The following is a 12,885-nucleotide window of genomic DNA, read 5'->3' on the forward strand; positions in this document are numbered from 1 at the left end:
AGGTAGCTTTTCCAGAAAGTATTTGAAGGCCAGACTAGAAAAATTTACTTTTCGCATGGACTCAAGGGAGCCAATCTAGTTCTTGGAGCATTTCGCAGTGATGTGTGTTGTAGTTACATTAGAGGACAAAGCGGCATATTGAGTTGTAGAGGGTGTCTAGTTTGCAAGGGTGATTTGTGGGGTGCTGAACCATATACTATGTCCCCCATAGTCCAGTGGTTGTCAACCTTTATTTGTTTAGGGAACCCCAGAATTAGATTTTGCCATGTTGGGGAACCCTGACGGCCATGGAACCCCAGTTAATCACTGCCGTAGTCTATAATTGGCATTGGCATCTGCTGTGCGATGCATTTAATGACCAGCGGCCTTCGGGATGACCTTGTTCCTATAAAGTTCCCCTAGTGTAACCCCCTTGTAAGTGCATGGAGCTGACACACACTACCCCCTGCGTTCTCACGTGTGTTCAGGATGTGACTTGTGATTGACAGGTCCTCAGCCAATGACATTGGACTCAGAGGCAGGACCAAGGGAGGACATCTTTAAGCACCCCTGGCAGAGCATGTATGGGTAGAGCTGCTGCAGCCTGAAGGATCTCAGGACTGACCGATGGTGACAAGGAGCAGGGGGTGCCCAATGCTGCATCCAATTGACAAAACATATAAAGTAAAATACTTCAATAATAATAATTGGTTATTTAGTTAACCCTTTGGCCAAAGGCGTCATAAGCCTGCATACCAACGTCAAGGTATAACCAAAATAATGCAGGTCCTACACTACACTGTGAAACCTTTCCTTTTACCTCTGTGAGAGGGGAAAAAACCATAATGGGTCTTGTTCCTGCAGCAAGTGAAATGACCTTCCAAGTTAAAAGGGTGAAGGAGGAGGAGTGAGCTCTGGGGGGAGGTGCCACAGCCTCCAAAGAGACATAGGTTAACACAGATACCCAGCAAGCTCAAACTCCCAAGTTTGAGCTTGCTGGGTATCTGTGTTAACCGATGGTGACAAGGAGCCAGTGAGTGATCCGCCCGAGTTGGCGAACGCGGGGTGCAGGTCTATTCCACGAGGAAGCCCAGAAGAGCACCCATCGGAGAGTAGCAGGAGGCACGTGTACTATCGGGGTCCTCAGATTCATCTCCACCCTGCCCTGTACTTGAAGCGCGTGAACTGCGGCCCAGGTGTAGCCTGATCACTGCCAAGTGCAGGGCATGGATACATATCTTCACATGCCATATATACCCATGTACATACGTGTGTACATACACCTATAAATCTATAGTGTGTTAAAGTATAAAAGGTTAAATGTAATAAACAAAAGACAAATGCCCACTCAAATGGTGCATGATAAATTCTCGCATTGTTCTTTAATATACAGAATATATAAAATATAAATATATATTTCATATAGTGTGTTGTATGCGATACATGTAATAGTCCAATGATAGGTGCACTCACGATACCACGTGTAACACATGTTTCCCCCCCCCCCCCCGGGAGAAAGACTGAATTACAAGATAGTGGGGTGCTGAGGCATACCTGCATGTACAGGAGAGCTGAGTCTGCCGCGGTGGTAAGGGGCAACAGGACAGGCTTTTGCGTTGTCTCTGGGTTCTGCATGGTTTCAGTGGTGATGGGATCCTTGGTGTATGGATGTCCGTCCCCACCACTGCACTCCTTACCCATCCTGCCCAGGAACTGACACAGAGGTATAGTTGAACAGGTAGTTTATTGGTCATGCTGCACAGCTCTTCTTAAAGCATAAGATGTTAACTCCAACATCCCAGGACTTCAGATGGTGCTGCCCCGGTAGTATGGGGGCCTGGAGTCTAGATGTTCCCCAGGCCTTTTGGCCTAGGGTGGGCCAGTTCATACACGTGATGGGAGAGTCTGACAGCCCTGCTCTCACCTCAAAGAGCCGAGCTAGACAAAATTTGGGTCACTCATCTGATTAGGATTATTCCAGAAGGGGTGGGCTCATGATATGCTGTACCCATCCTGATAGGCCTACACAGGTCATGAGTCACCACCTCACTTCTGTCCATCACAGAGGAGGATACAGGGGGGGTGTAATACCCACAGAATTAACCTGTTACTGCCCTGAACTTACTAGGGGCTTACATAACAGTGAGAGAGACCGGTAGAATGTACTTACCATGTTACACACGTAACAAATCGCCATGGGTGCACAGCAGCAGTGGTCCTGCTGGATGCAGAGCCACAGGTAGATCAAGAATAGAAAGAGGCCCACCACTGGTCTTCCAAAGTTTACAGAACACAAGAAGAAATGGGGGAGCACAATGTGAGGAAAGGTAGGTTGAAGGTGTATTTTCTTTTGCTGATGATCAATGTGGTGCAAACACCTCTATTGAACCGTCAGTCTAAGTGATTGACTCCTTGGGTGGGAGACAAACATAGAGTGATATGTGTAAGTTGGTGGAAAAATAAATTACTTACACGGCCTTGTGTAAGTTCTATCACATCAAGGTTTCTTTGGCTGCCGAATCTTCCTTCTGGATGCTGATTCTTCTTTTTTTCAAATCTTCTTATCTCACTGCGTCTTGAATGTTCCTCGTTGGATAAATAGTTTCTTCACAGTAATTTGCCTCTCATAAGGATGAAAAGGCAATTAGATACACATATGTAAAAGTCAGCTGCGATGTAGGGAGAGATAATGAGGCAATATATTATTGCAAATAAAAGGTAATGATATCTCACTCACACGGCCTAATGTGAGTGTTCTCCTATAGCAGTATCTTGTTGTCACCCGTGTCAGAAATTGATACAGGTCTTCAGATAAATTGCAGATGAATACAGATCAATGACCTAATGGTCACCTAATGTTAACGGTGGAGGAAGGGATGCAGAATAATAATAAGTCCAAATACTCATACGGGCCAGTGTGAGTACACACTTGTAGAAGTTTCTTTGAGCTTCTAATTTCTGTGGTAGAAACCTCCTTTATGCTATAAATAGAAGTATGGATAGACTATGGGACACTGAGGTCTAAGGGAGGTGAATGCTTTATTGGAAGGATATGCAGAAAATAAACACAATGATAAACAATGAAGATAAAATAAAATGGATAAAGGCTAAAAACAGAAGCAACTGTTACTTCTAGGGGGGATACAAACAGCATAGGGAGTCACTCAGTGGTTGGTGGTAAAAAGTCTCTTGTCTCCGCGTCCGGATGGAGAGTTACCACGTCACCTCTGGCTCCTCTGTGATCGCTGCAGACTGTCTCAGATGAAGAGCTATGCGTTTCGCCCTGTGCAGGGCTTCCTCAGGCTCGTTAAAAGTGGAATGGCTGAGTTTTAGTTGTTTTAAATAGTCTCTGGCCAGTCTCCGCTGTTCTTCAATTAGGTGTGTCATTCTGACGCGACGGGGCGCCGCCATCTTGTTTGATGCGTGCGCATCCTGCAGTGAGCAGCATGCGCATCTAATATGACATCTGTGTGTGGCGCCCTCTTAGTTGGAGGCGTGCGCTTCCTTCAATAGATCGCGCATGCGCCTTGCATTATTGTCCGGACAGCTGGGTTTAGAACCTCCCCTAGTCTTTCGTGGGTTGTTGCAATAACGTGTAATGCACGCATCCATGTGATAGTGAGTTCATTATGAAGTCCAAAGGGACATAGGAAAATGGGTACATGAACCCATTGAGTGTGTTGAGTGGATATACACTCCCTGAATAAAAAATAAAAATGTCTAGTAGCTTGTTATTAAAGCTGCAGTTCAGTCTATATCCTGCATGTGTTTTTTTTTTAATAAATCAGTTCTGTAGTAAGAAAAAATACTTTTAGCATTTTCTGTTTTAAAAAAAACAACTTTGAAAGACCAATTTTCTTGTATTCTATTTTAACAACCATTTGCTAAGGCACCGCCCCTTCATGTCCTGTCACAAGCCCTGGCACACCCCTTTGTCAGCCCTGCCCTCCCTCTAGCACATGTCAGTGCAGGAGTGCTCATGAATATTCATGAGCTTCCACTGAGTGACAGAAGCAGAAGAAAAACATATGCCAGCTCTAATTATGTCACCAAATTTCGCCGATCAATAAATGGAGAACGAATTGACCTGCAGCTATACAATTCTTTAGGTAATTAGAGATTGCCCACATGAAGGGCCCACTAGTGCAGTAACTAGTGGCCCGTTTCTACGTCAAGTAGCATCAAGCCTGACAAGGCCACACTGTGTCCAGGGACCTGGCACAGGGGTGATCTCCCTGAGGGGAGAGGGGATCCCACTCCATTGGGAGGGCGTACCTTTCTAAGGGACAGCACAGCAAGATGTGAGGCTGAGCTAACCGCTGCGAGGGGCAGCTGGCCCATACACCAAGCAACAATAAAGATGACCTTGATTAAAGACACCCTCATGTGTGAGTCCGGGATTACTCTGCAGAGGAAGGCACCACGGAGGAGTTCCTCATCAGAATCATCCCCTTGCGGACGCAGGGATCCTGATGAGGTGGAGGCGCTGCACTGGATATAGGTAGGACTCATACCCACTACCTCAGCTGCCTGTCTGGGTTGGCAATCCCCAAACAACATCATGCGGGAGACTCAGGAGTCCTGTTGCCAACAGGTGCACCACCAGACACGACCATGTAATGGGGACTGGTTAGACCACAGGGGCCAATGTGAGATTGGGTGGGTCAGGCTAGGCCAGAAAGTCCGTTACATGGGAATAAGCGCTTGAGACACAAAAGTAACATTAGGAAAAGGAGTCCTTGCCCCGAAGAGCTTACAATCTAAGTGGTAAGTTGGAAGAACGTACAGAGACAGTAGGAAGCTGCACTGCTAAGACGCCAGGAGGATTTGCCTATCTGCCGCATCACCATCTTCCCCGGGCGCTACCTACCGGATGTGACGTCAATCCGACCGGACATGATGCAGAACGCATAGCCGAGGATTCCTCCAGCTACCCGGAACTAACGCAGAGGGGCGGGGAACGGCGCGAACTCCATCCTCCACGGGGCGTGACGACTACGTGTGTCCTACATTTGTTTTGTGCCCATATGAAATGTACATTATGTGAGTACATTTGTCTGCATTGCTACTATTTGAGATAACAATTTTATATTGGTCTGCACTATCGTTTTTCTCTTTCATCCCGAGATCATGCTCTACTACTATATCATACATCTGACCCAGAAAAACTCCACCTAATCTGCCTATTGTATACAGACACACTGTAAGTAGGTAATCTGAAGGAGCCAAGACTACTTCCCCTTCAGACATCACAAACCGCTGTGCACTATATCTATTCTCTTCCTTATTTTGGGGTGATCCTGGCACTACGCTCCCTCTAGATTCTGGAATAATAATAATAATAACACATATTCATGGGAATAAGTGGTTGAGACGCAAAAGTAACATTAGGAAGAGGAGTCCCTGCCCCGAAGAGCTTACAATCTAAGTGGTAAGTTGGAAGTACAGAGACAGAAGGAGGGGGCGTTCGGGTAGGTGTGTCTGCAGGGGGTCAAGGTCGATGTTTGAGGTGTACAGTATCAGCCCCGGAGCTGCCATGTTACCGTTCTATGCGTCTTACCGAGTTTCCTAGCAGCCCCCTGTGTACTGGATATGCATCAGGTCATTACTCTATACAGGGGCTGCTCAGTGATATGGGAAGGAAGAAAGCACGCTTACCGCCCAGCATCACTGTGTTAGTCCCAGGCAGATTCTGTTACTCAGTGGACCAAAAAACAACAACCAAATCATCAATATTTACAACATTTTAGGAATTTTAGCTATCGGTAAGTAGGTTACTGGCTTTGCACTTCTGTAACCAAGATTGTGCTGAAAAGCTGTGTAATGCGTCAGGCATAAGCTCATAGGGATCCATGTTAAAATGGACATGAAGCAAAAGGTGACAGTGTAAACATTTGTATATAATTTCCCAGAATCCCTTGCTGGAGTGGAAACACTATGCTGAGATAATGGTGCAAAGCCGGGTTGCAGACCATGAGGCATGTGATATGTGCTAACGAGTGATCTTTTTTTATTTAGGTAATAGAATCAAATTTGACTTTGTATGTATTATTAACGTGCAATGCTTTTCTTATGAAAACATTAGTAATGGGGGTGAGATGTGCCCTGGAATACTGCATGCCCGTGCCTTATACACTGGGCTGCGTCTCCCTTTGCACCAGAATTGCTTTTCAGATAAGGCTGAGTCCCCGCTGCCGCTGAACGCGCTCATGCTTGGAGAGCGCTCCAAGCATGAGCGCCGGGTGTCCTGCATGTACGCGCGTGGGAGGGACGGGGGGGGCATTGCGGGTAGTTGAGCGCGCGGGAAAGTATAGGTTTTTTGTTTACTTAAGCGCGGGTGTGCGCGCGCGCACAGCGTTAGTGGGGACTTACATATAGCTATATATGTCAGTAACCGCCGCAAGCGCCGCGCGCTCAGCGCTAGCGGGGACGCAGCCTAAGAAGTACTGTATCTGTACCGTGATTCCTACAGTACAGTATGTCTCAGAGGCGCTAGTCTCTTGTAACACACTGGAGGGCGCTCTCCCCATAGCTATGTTGGCAAAGTAAAAAAACAAAAAGCTGATTCTCAAACAAAAAAAGTTGTAAAAAATTAAAATAAAAACTACCAAGTTTCCAAAAGTTAGAAATACATCAATAACATGAACTACCAGGTTATGTCATGCCATCATTTTAGTTTTCTTGGGGAGGCGGGGGGGGGGGTAGAATTGCTGCTTTAAATATATTTTAATTATTCAGATTTTTTTAAAAATAAATGTAACACCTCTACCCCGGGCCAATAGAAATGGGGTCACGCCCAAATATTTCTGTCTATTTAAGGTGGGGTTCCATCCTCCACCCCAAGCATTCAGAGCAGGGACGGTCTCTTTCAAGCCTTGCACTTTGCTACTGGGAACCGAAGCTCCTCACTCCTACCACCAGGGTTGCCGCCTCTCCGGGAAAACGAGAGGTCGCTCTCAATGTATTACTTCCTGGTAAAACATTTTTATAAATAAACTAGGGTCTTCCCTAAATAGTTCCCCAGTAATACCTCCAGGTTCCCCTTGATGAGAAACTGTATATAATACCGCGCTCCTCCCTATAGAAGTTTGCTGCTGGTAAAAAGATAGGCCTTACATATAGAAAAACAAAAAAGAACGATTCCTGCGCTCCTACCAATTAGGCTAAGATAAAATAATAATCTCATGAATAAGGGTTATTTGGTTCAACCCTTTGGCCAAAGCATTTATAAGCCTGCATGCCACGACAAGGCATACCCGTAGGCAGGTACCTACACTGAATATATGTAATAATTGTCCCCATGGACTGGTGATAAAATGTGTGAAAGCCCTGAATGGGGTTAAATACAGCATAAGCTTATGTGACTTGTCGTGGCATGCAGGCTTATAAATGCTTTGGCCAAAGGGTTTAACAAAATAACCCATTTTCATGAGCTTATTATTTTCTTTTAGCCTAAATTGGTAGGAGCGCAGGAATGGTTCTTTTTGGTTTTCCCCCTTGATGAGAACCTGTAACAAGGACTCCAGACTCTGCTGTGGAGGGGACCGGTTCCAAAGACTATATCTACAGGTCTCTTACTCTGGGATACTTCCCTGCCTATAAAACAAGAAAGATGGGACTTTACTCCGGAACTGTTAGCCCTGGCAATCACCTCTCACGTGGGACCACTAAGATCTGAGGGCGGAACGTTCCATCCCTAACTTGTATACCCCCAAGTGACATCACTATCCTTACCCCAGTAACTGGGCAGAATAAGGGAAGGCTGAACCCCCCTCCTTCAGGTGGCCCTTCAAACATATTCCAGAAAGAAGACGTGGCGAAGCAGCTGTCTGTGATTAATTTGCAACATTGAATTAGTGACATGAAAACTGCGACATTATACTAGAGACCTGGACAGAATTAACCCTTTAGATTACATAGGATCCCACAGGGTTGCTCCATTAGCTATCAACATTAGATGCACAGTGAATAAAAATACCACTTGTGATGCATTTCTACGTCCCAGGCAGGTCTGCAACCCTGTCTTCCCCCATCGCAGCCAGAGCTTCTTGGTAATGACACTTGTGATCTAATTTGCATGTCATTTCCCAGAATCCCTTGCTGCAGTGGAAGCACTATATGCCAGGAGATAATGGGGGGAAGCAGGATATCAGACCTGTCTGAGACACGTGAATGTGCTCACACCGTGGTGGTTATTTGCTGGGTAATGACATGCAAATGAGTACAATAGATGGGAACACGAGATGGTGTTAAAGGATCAGTCGTGTATTTTGTTGATGTTTTTGAAGCCTTTACAGGTGCACTTCTCCCTGTGACCAAACAGCGTCAACAGCAGTAACATGTTATCGGGCGATTACTAAAAAAAAAATCTGAGACATATAAATATTTTTAAAGGCTTTATGAAAGTAAGTTTAACATACTGGCGTGCGAGTCTGTTTTTGAGGTGGAACGTCTTTACTGGCACCAAATTCTCATAGGACAAAATCTCCTTCATTGGGAACGAAAATGTGAACCGGAAGTGATGTAATTGGATAGTGCTGGCTACGTATGCAGAGAAGCGGCCTCCACCACGCGCGCATGCGCAGCACTATGTGTACAGGAAGTGACGTAATTGGATGGTGGTCCCAGTGCATGCGCTGAAGCAGCCACAGCCCAATCCTTACACTAACCAGCACTATCTGAGCCCTAATAATCTCAAAATTGGCAGCTAAATAAAGGGGAACGAGGTTATAAAACCAGCGGCCGGGTAAATAGGCACGATACAAATACAAAGCTTTATAATTAGTATAAAACAAGTTTAATATACCTTGATAAGTATATCATGTATTACAATCGTTTAATAAAGTGTAAAGTGGGCTATTTGTGTGTGTGTAGCAAGAAGAGAAAGCAACACAGAATAATTTAAAGGCTTCTCTGTGAGGTAATCTTGTTTTCTTCTGTTCTGTACAAAAAGTCTTGTGTTTTCGGTCACTATAAAAACACATTTGTACTTAACTTTAACATCTTGTGTTGTCTGTGGCAACACTGTTACAGTACATCATTTCAAAATATGCTTTCGTATTAAAAAAAACAAAAAACTTTATGTAGACATCAGTTCATCTATTGTTAAAGTGCTATTTTTATTTGCTCAAATATTTCACGTTATCAAGATATCCAGTAAAGTCTACAATTTCGACAATATTTACGCTACAATTTTTGACAAATAAATTGTACAGAATGCTAAAATATTATAAACCATCGCTCTGTTTTAAATAACTGTAAAACATGAGACTTGGACCTTATTTAACTCCCACAGTGCACACATTTTGAATATTTAGAATATAGAGCCACTGATATTGTTAAGCAAAAAAAAGACGGGTGTGTGGCGAGCGCGCGCGTACTAAGTGAAACGTCTTTGTGTTTTGTCACTGAAATTCTAATTACAGCCGGTCCTCGCTTATCCAGCGGAATGCGTCCCGCAAACCGCTGTCGGTTAACGGGTCCCATGTTAATCGGCGGCGGTGACCGTCAGTTAAGGTTGTCCGGCGGCAGATAATGCGCCCGGCGGACTGCATTATGCAGCGTCGGATAAGGCATCCGTCGGAATCCGGAGCGTCGGTAAGCGAGGACCGTCTGTATACTCTCAACTGTCTTTCATTCAATCAAAAACATCAAAATACAATTTCTGTGACAGAACACAAAGAAGTTTCACTTAGAACGCGCGTGCTCCGCACATACCCCCTCTTTTGTTTGTTTTTTTTGCAAAGTTACTGTGTGTTTGGTATACCTGCTCTTCTCTTTCACAAGCAAATTGCCCTCCTTCCCACCCCCCCCCCCGGTCCTCTTCGAGGTAGGTGTGGGGCACGAGTGAAGTCTTAATAGAAAGGCTCTCATTATTTCATAAGAAACTAAACCAGCTGCGGTTACGCTTTAAAGATGTTTACATATTTTATAATACAATGGCTACGTTGGGGCTTCCCCTTGGAAATACAACATGTGCACTGACACATTGATAATGTTACTTACAGCAGTAAGGGGAAACACTGTTTCAGAAAGCGCATCTATTTACAATGCAAATAAGCAAATAAAATATGTATTTTTTATAAAAGCTGAAATTGTGTTAACCCCTTGAGAGCCTCTGTAAAGTAAGAGCAAAAAATGCTGTGTAGAAAAACGGCAATATGTATTGTTCTTCCGGTCAATATCGGACAAGCACCCTTTCTCTCCACCTTTAAGGCCTATCCTAAACCACACCACAATGCAATGAAGCATTTGGTAAGCTCTGTTGTCTCATAGTATACCTCGTCTATGCATTTACAGTACCATGACCCATTGCATACACACTTACCATAGCACTCTCCTACTGTCTCTGTAACTTGTATATGGTGACATCACTGGTCTCACAAGACAATCCCTTTCTGCATAGTTATCCTGCATGACCTGAGGGGAGTAACCTGATCCCACACAGTTAACCCATTACGGCCATCAACCCCAACTCACTATACATCTTTCTATACTTCTTTGAGTTGTCTGAAGCTTCAGAGTTATCCTCTCATTTAGGGTCAAAGTTCAACATCCATATGTGAGTGTGGGCAGAATACACTCGTTGAAAACTTTCCCCGTGAGGCCCAGTGGAAGGTTCCCTTGAAATATGGTCTTGTTTCTTCCAAATGCCTCCATCCCATCTTCATTCTCCTATTGATTTCATTCTAGGTCCCCCTATATTGTTACGTGACAGCCATAGTCTTCGACTTCTACTTCTATTCCATCATTTATTTCAATCTTTGCAGATGCGAATGGAAAGGGTGGAATTACAACTGAAAATTTGCAAGAAGCTGGGGAAGATGTGTACAAAGCCCTTGCAAAGCTGCTTACTTGTACGTGCTGCTTAAAGAACAGCACAATTCCAGAATAGTGGAGGAATGCCATAGCTATCCTCATCCATAAGAAAGGAGATCAAGAAGAAAAGAACTAACCAGTCTACTTACTTCCAACCACTTACAAGGTTTATAACCAAGATTCTAACTAATCAGCTGCCAGAGACCCGGGAATTTCCCCAGCCTAGAGAAAAAGGGATATTTTGTGGTGGATACAACACAATGGACCATATCCAAGTGGCACAAGAAATGGTTTCCCAAAGTAATGAATGTGATCTAACACTCATTTTAGGATTAATCAATTACAAACAAAAAAAACACGAGTCTCACCTCAGTCATTTTAAATGCACCAAGAAGTCGAAATGTTGAAGAAGCGTACATTGATATTATAAGGGACATTTACGAGAAGGCCACATTAACCATTAGCCTACAGTACAAGAAGATACAAGCAAGATAAGGATCAGCAAGAGTGTGGGACAGAGGGATACAATGTCACCCAAGCTATTCAAAGCAACACTCGAAGAATTAATTAAGACATTGAACTGGGGAACAAAGGAATCCAACTCTGTGGTGAATACTTCCGTCACCTCCGATTTACAGACATTTGTATTTTTCCAGAAGACGTCCAGCACAAAATCAGAGGACTCGCCCAAGCGAGAGTACAGTAAGAAGGTGGGCCGCCATGTGTATTTGCATGGTCCTTTCCATTTCGGATGATAATACATGGTTTGTTTGTGTTCGGGGCTTCGGTGGGTAACTCATCATTTTTATTGAGAAACAAAACAGCCAAAGCGCCCAGTCCGGAGTATATTAAATAGGGCCGTAAAAGACCTCTGAACATATCCTATTATTAAGTGTCACTTCAAGGCTGTTGTGTTTCCAAAGCTGTACCGGTTTAGCTGGATTTGAAAGCAGTTCTTATGAAATATACAATAGTGTAATTTTTAAAGGTACAACCCCTTCCCATATGTTTTCCTTGACCTGAGAAGGGCGAAACGCGCTTTTCCCTTGACTTTTGAAAAGCCTTCCGCATAACTGCAGGTCCCTGCTAAACTTCCTTTAACCTTCTAAAGCTGGAAAAGGTTGCCCTGTAACCTGCTGTTGCCGGGATAGAACAGAATGGCAGATAGAATGAGTTACAGTAGCAAAGCTCCGAAAAATGCAGTGGAGTCGTCAAAACGAAAATGAATGGAGTTTAAGATTTCTGGAACCGAATTTGGGATTGTATTTGCCATTTTTTTTCAAATGAGGTGTTAAGTTGAAATTTGATTTGGGTGGGATTACACGTTTAAGAGGCCTCAAATATATTAACCCCTGGGGTGCCATATGACATACCCTGAACGACATAACGGCCAGCACTGTAGGGGCTCTTATGATGTTAAGGGAACGTCACTTGATTTACGCTAATTCTCTAGGAGGAGATTGCGGAGAGGTAAGCGGAAGTGGTGGGGGTTTCCAGGGCCCCCGACAGGGGGCAGAGCAGGGACATATGTCCCGGGCCCAGCCGTGGAGGGGGGCTCACCCCAGCAGTCTGAGCCCAGAAGTTAGGCCCCTCCAGAAGTCGCACCGAACTTCATGTCAGCCACCTAGATGCGCCCCCCTCTGGCGTAAGGTAGGGCCATGATAGACCCCGCATCCCCACTTCACAGGTAGGGGCCGGGGGAGACAGAGTAAGAACGTTGGTGGAGGGGGAGAATGATGAGGGGAGAGAGCGTGGGGGAGTGAAACAGAGGGAGTGTGAGAGAGGGTCTGTGAGACAGAGAAGGGTGCAAGAGTGATAAAGATGGGGAAGGGAGAGAGGGGGGAGGAAAAGCATGAGAGGGGAGGAGTGAGAAAGGGGGAAGAGTGAGATGGGGAGAGGAGAGAGGGGGCATGAAAGAGAGGGAGGAGAATGAAAGAGCGAAGTGAGGAATAGGGAGAGGGTGATGGGAATAGAGAAAGGGGGTGAGTGAGAGGCAGGTCAGGGGGAAAGAAGAGAGAGAGGGAGGAGTTAGAGGGGGAGGCATGAGAGACAGGGAAGAGAGTGGAAGAGGGGGGTCAGGCATAGGGT

Source organism: Ascaphus truei, chromosome 5 (assembly GCF_040206685.1).
Source record: "Ascaphus truei isolate aAscTru1 chromosome 5, aAscTru1.hap1, whole genome shotgun sequence".
NCBI classification, from domain to species: domain Eukaryota; kingdom Metazoa; phylum Chordata; class Amphibia; order Anura; family Ascaphidae; genus Ascaphus; species Ascaphus truei.